At 35.0% G+C, this 11,178-nt stretch overlaps 1 long non-coding RNA gene across 1 annotated transcript; it reads left to right on the top strand.

Moving 5' to 3' along the window:
* Positions 1-4,311: 4,311 nt before the first annotated feature.
* LOC311281216 lies at positions 4,312-10,048 on the top strand. Its single transcript, XR_014625778.1, has 5 exons — positions 4,312-4,549; positions 4,796-4,905; positions 4,998-5,041; positions 6,153-6,217; positions 9,702-10,048. It is a non-coding gene; the product is annotated as an uncharacterized lncRNA (long non-coding RNA).
* The last annotated feature ends 1,130 nt before the right edge of the window (positions 10,049-11,178 follow it).

Here is an 11,178-nt window from a genome sequence, read left to right as displayed (position 1 = left end):
TTTCCCCAGTCTCACTAGCTGCTGCCGGTCCGTCAGGAAGCTGGAGATCCACTGACAGATTGTGGATGGCATGGAGAGCTGAGTCAGTTTGGCTGTGAGAAGATCAGGCATGATGGTATTGAAGGCCGAACTGAAGTCCACGAAGTCCACGACAGTCTGAATTGTGTAATTTATTATTATTATTTATATGTTATTGTAAGTTTATTTTTTTTTATCATGCACTGCAATGAAGACACCATTTAACCAATTGATTAAATATAACAGCCAGCTTACAAATACAACTAAATAAATAGCCGTGCACATTTTTTTCATATTCTTTCTTTTAAAACATGTAATCTTTTCCTGTAATTGCAATGTTACCACATTATTGGCTGTCTCTTCGAGTTGTTTTGAGCATGATTGGCTATTCAGACTGTCATCCAGGAATCTGGCCAATGGCAGCTATGCGCGCCTTTTACTGGTCAAGTTTGAAGTTTGAATATTCGTCTGTTAGAGTGAGAGTGTAGCTGTGTCCCAAAGTTGAAGGTTGCATCCTTCGAAGGACGCAGACTTCAAGGATGCAGCCTATGCGTCCTCTGAAGGACGCACCATTTAGCCTTCCTAGGATTTCCTAATTGTGCAACCAGGTGTTCCCGATCACCGCTCCTGGCGCCAAGCAACGGTGCAAGAGGACAGCTGCTATGATCATTCATTTTGATAACTGAGTAAACAGCTATGGAGCCAGAATTGGCTATGGTCATTTTTATGTTTTATATTTTACTGGAGGACATGGTGTGCCCCGGCGCTGCCGGATCATGTATTTTCGGTTTAGCCCTGTTTGAATGTAAAACCCAATTTAATATAAAAAGTCCAGTATTTCTCGCGCTCGTCATCTGCAGCTGTCACGGTTGCCAGGCGACAAGAACAATCCTTCATAGGCTAGACCGGTCCGAGCGCTTCAGATGCGCCCTTTGATATGGGACGCTGCTGTAGTTAGCAACAATTTGTTAATATTGTGACAATAAGCCTACATTTTGTTACTTTAATTTTCGGAACTGCATATTTCGTTAAGTATTCACTTACAAATGTGAAGTAACCTGAAGTACTTTTTTCCCTCACATCACAATGTGATTACATTACACTACACAAAAGTATATAATGTAACAACCAGATATTACTGTATATTGAAAATATACAGAAGTAAAATGCAACATAGCCTACGCAGTAATGCAGTAGTAGCCTAATATAAATGCAGTAGTTATTAAAAGTACTTTTTTTCAGAAAGCCATCGATTGAATCAGCCCTGCAAACCTGTTGGTAGACAACTTAATGGATAGTGGAAATATGCACTTTAACACTCTGGAGACCATCCCAGATGATGTCCCACCAGCAGGAGGCCTTACCAGGGGCAGCCCATCCCGGTCCAGCAGCTCAGCTCAATAGAGTCTACATCATTTTTTTCTTATTTTATGTATTGTAAAATGAAATGTTTATGTTGATTTTGATATGTTTAACGTATTTTGTAAATAGTTGGAAAAAGTACTTTAATGTAGCCTAAAGAACAAATGATTTTCATTTACCAATTTTATTTGAAAAAATAAAAAGGTATAGAATTTGTTTCATGCAGAAAGTATTACTGTAATTACAAAAATAAACAATGTCCAGAACAATTCATTCTCTTTTATTTACACAATTAAAGTTGCATAAAAATAAATGTACATAATTTTTCTTTTAAAAAATAAAAGTGAAAAAAGTTAAACAAGAATATGTAGAAAATATATATATTTTTCAATCATTCTCTCAAGAAGAGAGAACAGCCTGTCCATCCTCTCCCTTCTTTCCTGTGCACTCCTCGCCTCTGCCTCCCTCTGTAGTTGCATTTCTTCTCTGATCAAGTCCAAAAACTCGTCCTGTCTCGCCGCCTTCGTGCTGGTGCTGCTGCCTGGCTCCTCCTCACCGTGGGCACCCACTACTGAACTCGGCCCTGGTGTGTCCTCAGGGATTGAGGCGATGAGGACAGGGGGGTTGGTGCAATGCCTCTGTCCCAACATCTCATCCATGAGGACAAACCAGGGCCAAGTTGCAGCAGTGGGTTTCCCACTCACACCCTCTCCTGTCCCAGGACACTTGCAATCCTAAAGGCAGAGCAAATTAACCATGGCTTTTAATAGGACAATACATTTCAGCAAAGATGTGTGTATTACTTTTCTTTAATATATATATATATATATATATATATATATATATATATATATATATATATATATATATATATATATATATATGTAGACCCATTTTTTCCTGAATTGTTCTAAAAAAGCAGAAAAGGGTACTTAACACAGAGGAGCAATCTTAAGTGCATTGTTAACACTGCAAAATATGACACATCAAGACATGCATACAAAATACTTAAGAATTCATATTTCTGTATACTAAAATTTGGTTAAAACCACATAGCTTGCATGACAGCACTACAAAAACACATAAAAGTGAAACCCCATTGCCTTATCTACTGCTTTTCTTATTGTTTTGGGCTTTATTGGGTGAGTGATATTTCTTATAATACACAAGTGCAAATATTACAAATAGGTCGTTAAACTAACGTTATTACCACAAGTTTTGCCTAAAACTACCTGACAAATGAAGCCACGCAATGGTGACGAAGGAGTTAAGAAGAAGTTTATAAGAAAATTTAACTCTGGTTTCGCTAGCTATTTGAGTAAATGAAAACATAATACTTACATTTAAATGTTAATTTGCTGTCCACCACCGATCTCTAGTCTCGGCCGCCTTTAAAAATAAATAAATAAATGCTGTCGTCAACGGCGCGCAATGAATTATGGGGTAAAATAGGCCGCTAGTGTCCATTTATGTCAAAGAGTATAGAAGCCCAAGAGGCGAAACTCTGTTGTGTTATGGGTAACAGTCTGTAGATGGCGCTGCGGAGGCGAATCCGCCATTATGGACTGAAAGCTGCTGGAATCGTTAGCGCCAGTCAATGGCAAAATCCATTTTAGTATGTGTTAATAGTTCATGTGTGCACTGCTAGATTGCACATCTTTTTTGTACCTTTCCGCCTGTAATAGGACATTCATAGTTTTTTTTTTTCTTGCCATTGAAACGTTCACTGTGTAAAATATTAACTGTCTTTAGAAATGTTCATTTATAAAAAAAAAATTCCAAATCATATATATGGTGATGTTTACTAATTTCAAAATCAACATTTGAATAAATATCTTATTACTTATATCTAATTACTGTGTATCTGCCTATAGACAAGCGAACATATATTATTTCATGAATTTCTGTTAGTCATATAACAAGGAAAATGCATAATAGAACATAAATATTGATAGATTAAAGTTTTGCAGTAATTTTATAATTGTATCTTTGCAAACCGTAAGTGGTAGGCTAATGAAGCCGATTCGGTGGGGATACCCTTACTAAAAAGTACTAAGGAATCTTATAGTATTTTGGGACAAAATAAATGTTTTTTATTATTATTGTTTTCATATTTATAGTATTTTGGGACAAAATATTATAGTAATCTTATAGGAATACTATAGTAATTTGGGACATACTACATAAGTACGATAAGACTACTATAGCAGCTTAAAAATATTATAGAGAGGCTATACAGAACATCACAGAAGTATGTTATGTTCTGTAATACCTCTATAATATCCTAGAGCCGCTATAGTATTTCTATAGTAGTCTTATAGTACTTCTATAGTAATATTTTGTCCCAAAATACTATTTTCCTAACCAACACATATACGTATATTTTCTGTCATTTAACGTCATTTAACGTCGGTCATCCTCATTAATGTATTTTAAATTGTTTTCATATTTAGATATGACGGCCAGAAAAAATTAAGCTATGTTAAGTTTTTGTTATTTTAAGTTTTTCAGTGCCATTGACTCCCTTTATTTTTCGGCGTTTTCCTTCAGTTTTCAGTCCATAATGGCGGCCGCGCCGTCAAGTCATGGGGGCAACTGTTGCTATGGGGCGTTCTATTGAGTTTCGCCTCTTGGGCTTCTATACTCTTTGTTTATGTATCCTTCTTTTCACGGGGAAACGAAGGGTGCATTTGGCGTCGCTTTTGAATCAGGGAAGCCTTCGTCGCGGCGCGATGACGCAACCGGCCTTCGAATACGGCCTTCAAAGGATGGAGAATTGAATTGGGACAGCCTTCATCGAGCCGCGGTGACGCAATCGGCCTTCAAATGCGACCTTCCAAGGATGCAGCCTTTGAATTGGGACGTCCTTCGTCGCGCCGCGGTGACGCAATCGGCCTTCAAATACGGCCATCCGGCCTTCAAATACGGCCTTCGAAGGACGCAGCCTTCACTTTGGGACACAGCTTGTGTGTGTGTGCGCGCTGCTGCTGCTCGGGAGGATCTTCAGTACTAGCCTCCTTCGGTTCTGTGGCTTTTACATTGTTTAAAACATGGATTATTTTGCATCGTACTGTTACATTTTTATTTTGAGCGAGTTGCGGGATGTAAATGGACAACGAATTTTAACAACGTAGCCTACGTGTAACGGACATATTGCAATCTGCGGAAGGTAAATAACTTTATTTTATATAAAAATACATTCTGCTACATCAAAATATAGTGTGTTAAATTGAGAAGCTAATTTTAAATGCGACTAGAGCAATATCGATATTATGTCAATGTTTCAGGCTGCATGTGTAACGTTAGGCTAAATATTGTCAGCTAAGTTAGTTTTTGATAAAAATAAATAAAAATAAACCTCAGCATAGTCTGAGCTTTACAATGAGTGAACTGAGAACATTGTGTCTTTATACAGAGAGGAACTCGAACCACACTATGAAAACTAGGCTTTTGAATGATCGCGGGATATCGGCCTAACGTTACCGTCAAAATGATGAGTCATCATCATAATATGTTTTTGAGCTGGTGAGTAAAAATTTGCAAGCTTTTTATGTCTCTTTTAGTAAGTAAATACAAATAGCTAATAATATTGCTGTATGTGTGTGTTTCCCATCCAGGAATTTTGGGAATAAATTATCCAGCCACATGATCTTCAGTTGCGGTGAGTATTGTCATAGTAAATTACACGTGAAATAGAGGCAGAACATGTAAACTCTGCTCAAAGGCACACTGGTCCAAACCCTCCAGTCAAAATTGTACCTGTCTTCTTGATATGAGTTTTTATGGGCCTAGCTGACCCAAACATATGTCCTTTCAAAATGAAATTATTTTCAAACCTGTATGACTTGCTTCTGTGAAACACAAGAATGTTGGGAATAAAACAACATTGGAACCCATTTTATGGAAACAAATGTTCCCAATGTTTCATGATAACAAAAGAAGAACATTCTACTTGCAACATTTTGAGCATATTTTGGGAATGTTGCTAAAGTTAAAGTTGTACAATGATCTCAATATAACATTGTCCTAATGTTTCATGATAACAAAAGAAGAACGTTCTCTCTGTCACGTTAGGGAAATGTTTTGAGGATATCATTGAGAGATGAGATGTTGAATGTTCTTCATAAAACGTTCTTCTAATGTGACAAGTTAACACAATTAGAACATTTTACTTGCAACATTTTGAAAAAATAAAATAAAATAAACCTCAGCATAGGAGCTTTACAATGAGGGAACTGAGAACATTGTGTCTTTATACATAACATAAATGTCCTTTCAAAATGAAATTATTTTCAAACCTGTATGACTTAGGCTACTTCTCTGAAACACAAGAATGTTGGGAATTAAACAACATTGGAACCCATTTTATGGAGAAAAAACAAAAAAACAGTGAAGTCATTTCTCAAGATATCTTAATTAAGGTTATACAAAATAAATTCATACAGTTTTGGAACAACATGGAGTACCGGTAAATAACGATAGAGAGTCTATTTTTTGGATGAGCTGTTCTTTTTAGGACATGTTCCCAGGGTCCTTTGCTAAATTAACCATGGTTTTTATTATAGTAAAGCGTAGAAACAATATTTTTATGGTGGATTGATTACAATAATTTATTACCATTTAGTTAGTGTAGCAAAACCATGGTTAATGTTAGTAAGGGTTCTCCAGATTTATATAGCCTAACACTTAAGGAAAACATAAAAAATGGTCCTATGTCACCCAGATCAATAGTCTGTTAACACACATTAACACACTTTTTACATTTTCTTAAGATCAAGCATTGGACCAATGTTTACGGAGCAGAACAGGCACCAACAGAGAAACAAGTCCATCACTAGTAAGTATCCACTGCATTTTATAAAACCGTAGTCAATTTTAAACGCACAATGCACTCCAAAATAAAAATGATCTATTTTTTTCTCCCTCGTGCCAGATTTATATCTGTCCCAGATTTATATCTGACTTTCTTTCCACAGAGATTTTTAGAAAAATTATCATTAAAGAGAATCATATAAAGAGAAATGTGGGAGGAGCTTGAATTTATTGCCTAGCCCTGTTTGTTTGAACCGCGAGAGCCGTCAAAGCTTATGCTACTCCTATGTCATGCACCTACAAGAGCCTTTTATAGTCAACACGTCGGACGCAAGCAACTTGCAGTTTTGCCCCCACCAACAACGCATAGTATTGCTATTGCATACAACGGTGCGTCGCGTATCAAAAACTGGGACGACACATTTTTCTACTCATAGACGCATATGGCGGCCGAAGTGTAGTGATGCGTAGCCTTGCAGGCGCATATGCGTATCGATGCGTTGACTAACTCTTTGGGCGTAATTTGACTTGCATATGGCTGTCTGCTGGAAGCTAGTTATTTAAGTCGATAAAATTATAAATATGGTAGGGCTGGGGGAATTAACACGTTAATCTTCGCGATTAATTTGAGATGCTTAACGAGTTTATAAAAAAAATTTAATTAACGCAGCACTTTTTTTGCCTCATTTTAATGACTTCCTGTTGCGGAAAAGGCTGCAAAATATGCCGTCCCGCCCCTCCGTGTTTGGCGATCAGGTTTTATTCTCGCGCAGCTTTCATGACCGGGTCTTTTCCGCTCTGCGCTCTCCATTCCGTGTGTGTGTGTCGGCGCACTGACACACACACACAACACTGAGCAAACATTGAGCTCTTTGCTCAATGTTCTGCTCCGTGTTTGCGCTGCGTGTTCTGCTCTGTCGTTAACGGCCCAAACGCTCCAATCATGTACCGATCATGCACTGGAAAAGCTAAGTCAAATAACGTGAAATTTCTCAGTAGTAGACTTCTGTGAAATAGCCCTACTGAGCTGGTATAGTCATGCTGACAACAATGGTAAAATTACCTGCTCTGATCACATGCTCTTGTAATAATAGCTTTGTAGGACTATGTTTTATTTTGATAATTAGAAAAAAAAAATTATAATAATAAATTGTTAAATTTATTATGTTGATTGATTATTGAAAATAATAATATATTGATATATTGATGTTTAATATTATTTTAATACAGGGCTATTTTCTGTTCCTTTTTTTTCCTTTTTGTTGTTTAATTAGGTTATTCTAAGTTTAAATATTGATGATTACAAGCTTGGGGGAAATGCAATTAATTGCATTTAATTACAGCAAATTGTGTAAATAATCAGTTACTTTTTTTAATCGATTCCCAGCCCTAAAATATAAAATATGGATATGTTTCTTACACAAACGCATCACTTCGCTTCACCTTTCGCCTTTATTAACCTGCCAGAGCCGTGTGGAGTACTTTTATCATGGATGGATGCATTTTTATGGACTTGTCAAAAAATTCCCACAGGGAGCTACAGAATAAGAAATCTTTGAAGTCCACTTTTTTACTGTCTGTTTCCATCAGTAAAATTACAGTTTTTTTTTTCTCTCAGAATTGTGAGGCAAGAACACACAATTGCAAGAAAATATCAGAATTGTGAGCTGTCTTTTTTACTCCCCTCAGAATTCACCCTTCGAGGGAGTTTGATTGACAGGTATTTTTTACATTTTTATTTTACCAAAAATATTTTTTTCTAAAAAAATTACACAAATTAAACGTTGAGACTTTGTTTCAACTTTCATATCAAAAGTAACCTGCTCTGTCTTGTCTCTGCGTTTAAACGTTTCAGCGTTTTTTCTGTGATCCGCAATGTATTTTTCATTGCGTGACAACATGATGTGTGGCGTGAGAGCGCCATGGCTTGTTGGACATAGCAACAGTAACTAAAGGGGGCGGGTCTTTGCAAATTGCATTAACCATGGCTGCCTGTTAATTATCACTGGACTACTTCGCTCTCGCATCTCCCAAAAGTAATTTTTTTTTTGTTTTCTTGATTCCATTTGAATGGTTTAATTAAATTGCTATAACCAATTATTTAAAATGTAATGATTTAAGCAAAACGTTCTTCAAAGGTTAAACCAAACTTTTATTTGACGGATTGCCGTGTAGACCTTTGAGTTTCTCTGTGTTTTATGATATGATGATAGTTTTTCTCAAATGAAGCTAAAATGCTGCTGAAGTGACTCTCAGAGCAGCTGTATTGATGAAGTGCATTAATGTTCTCATATAGAAACGACAGCAAAAAAAAAATAAGCCAGAATTGCTTTTTTTTTCTCAGGTTTTACTAATTTATCCTGTGATTCTGACTTTCAAACGGCCAATTGCGAGTTTATATCTTGCACTTCTGAGAAAAAAAAGTTTGAATTGTGATTCGCAATTACCTTTTTTAAAAATTGTATTCCATGGCGGAAACAAGCTTTCATATGCACAGACAGTAGCTCACATTTAACATGCAGATTGTGCGCACACAGAAACCTACTGGAGCACAAAAAGTTAGTGTCAACACTGTCCTGTGATTTCTCAATAAGAAACAGAAGTTATAGCATATTTTTCTTTCTGCTTTTGAAGTAACTAAAACTTACAGCTTAGCTAATAGCAAAGAGACGATTCACAGGTATGATTAAATCACACTAGAAATTGTTCTATCTCAAATGCAGTACTACTTTATCTGTATCTGATTTAAAACAAGCAGAAATCTGTAAGAAATGTAACAATCCATAGACAATATAACTGATGAAAATGAGCTGTTACATCAGAGCAAAAGCATCGTGGGCAGTGCTGTGACATGCTGCAGCTGTGCTCAAGGCTACCTGAGTTCGAGGTTCACACTTCTCAAGCCAAGTTTGTAGTTTGTTAAAATAATTTAGCCTCTAGTTGTGTTATTAAAGGGATACTCCACTTTTTTTGGAAATAGGCTCATTTTACAACTCCCCCAGAGTTAAACAGTTGAGTTTTACCGTTTTCGAATCCATTCAGCCGAGTTTCTGATATTTGGAAGAATATCAGTAACCAGACAGTTTCTGGTCTCATTGACTTCCATAGTAGGAAAAAATATATACTATGGAAGTCAATGAGACCAGAAACTGTCTGGTTACTGACATTCTTCTAAATATCAGAAACTCGGCTGAATGGATTAGAAAACGGTAAAACTCAACTGTTTAACTCTGGGGGAGTTATAAAATGAGCCTATTTCCAAAAAAAGTGGAGTATCCCTTTAACATGTATATAATGGATTAAGTATATGTTTTAAATTACAGAAACAAAATAGATACTCATAAGGTATCATATTTATACTTTTAAATAAACTAATCTAATTAATTTCTGATTAATAATTAGGCTGGCTAATTTTGAAAGTTTTCAAAGTCAATATTGCTTGTGATCTTAATATGTAATATGTATTTGTATTATTTTTGTTTACACTGTTGCATGATCTTCTTTTATAGGCTATGAGGAAAAACTCTACCATGCACACAGAGAATGGAGCTCAATTCTGCTAACTGGGATAGCAGCTGAAAAAGAAGAAGAGAAGAACAGTAGAACACCTATTAATGCAGATGACTTTATTCTTTTTCTGCAAGAACCAAGACAACCAAAGACTGATGATGAGCGCTCTGAGCAAACAGCAGTCAAGACGTGTGATTGCACATTGGACTTTACTGAGTTCTTCATTTAATGTTGGGCATCTACTGTACGCAGAACTTCTAATAATTTATGTGAATGCCATTCATAAACCTGTTAGATTTTTGTTTTATTTTAGAGATTAATAAAATTGTATGTTTTAACAATGTTATAGCTAAGCATTTTTTATGTTTAAGAGAACATTTTGGGAACAAAAATAAAACTTCCCACTAAAAAATTTATAAGAATGTTAAGTAGTATTTTTAAGAGTATTTTTAGAGAATGTTATCCTAACTTTTAGAAGAACGTTCTAAGAATAAAAATAAAACTTCCTGCTAAAAACTTTATAAGAATAAAGGGATAATGTTCTAAAAATGTTATGATTAAACATTTATAGAAGGTCATCATCACAAAACATTTTTAGAGTGTTCTTAGAGAATGTTATCCTACCTTTTAGGAGAAATAATGTTCTAACAATATTATTATTAAACATTTTTATAATGTAAAAAAAAATGTTATCTGAACTTTTAAAAGAACATTCTGGGAACAAAAATAAAAACACCCCCTGAAAACTTTCTAAGAACGTTAGAGAATAATGTTGTAAGAATGGTACACCTAAACATTTTAATAATGTTTTTAAATAATGTTATCCGAACATTTAAAAGAACATTCTGGGAACAAAAATAAAACTATCCGCTTACAACATTATAAGAACGTTAGAGAATAATGTTATAAGAATGTTATTACTAAACATTTTAATAATGTTTTTAGAAAATGTTCTCTAAACATTTAAAAAAACATTCTGGGAACAAAAATAAAACTACCCGCTGAAAACGTTCTATGAACATTAGAGAATAATGTTATAAGAACGTTATTACTAAACATTTTAATAATGTTTTTAAAGAATGTTCTCCAAACTTTTAAAAGAACATTCTGGGAACAAAACTAAAACTAGCCGCTGAAAACTTTCTAAGAACGTTAGAGAATAATGTTAAAAGAATGTTACTACTAAACATTTTAATAATGTTTTTAGAAAATGTTCTCTAAACATTTAAAAAAACATTCTGGGAACACAAATAAAACTAGCCGCTGAAAACGTTCTGAGAAAATTAGAGAATAATGTTAAAAGAATGTTACTACTAAACATTTTAATAATGTTTTTAAAGAATGTTCTCCAAACTTTTAAAAGAACATTCTGGGAACAAAACTAAAACTAGCCGCTGAAAACTTTCTAAGAACGTTAGAGAATAATGTTAAAAGAATGTTACTACTAAACATTTTAATAATGTTTTTAAAGAATGT

Source organism: Rutilus rutilus, assembly GCF_951802725.1.
Source record: "Rutilus rutilus genome assembly, chromosome: 21".
In the NCBI taxonomy this organism is placed as follows: Eukaryota; Metazoa; Chordata; class Actinopteri; order Cypriniformes; family Leuciscidae; genus Rutilus; species Rutilus rutilus.
This window is presented reverse-complemented; position numbering and strand designations above follow the sequence as displayed.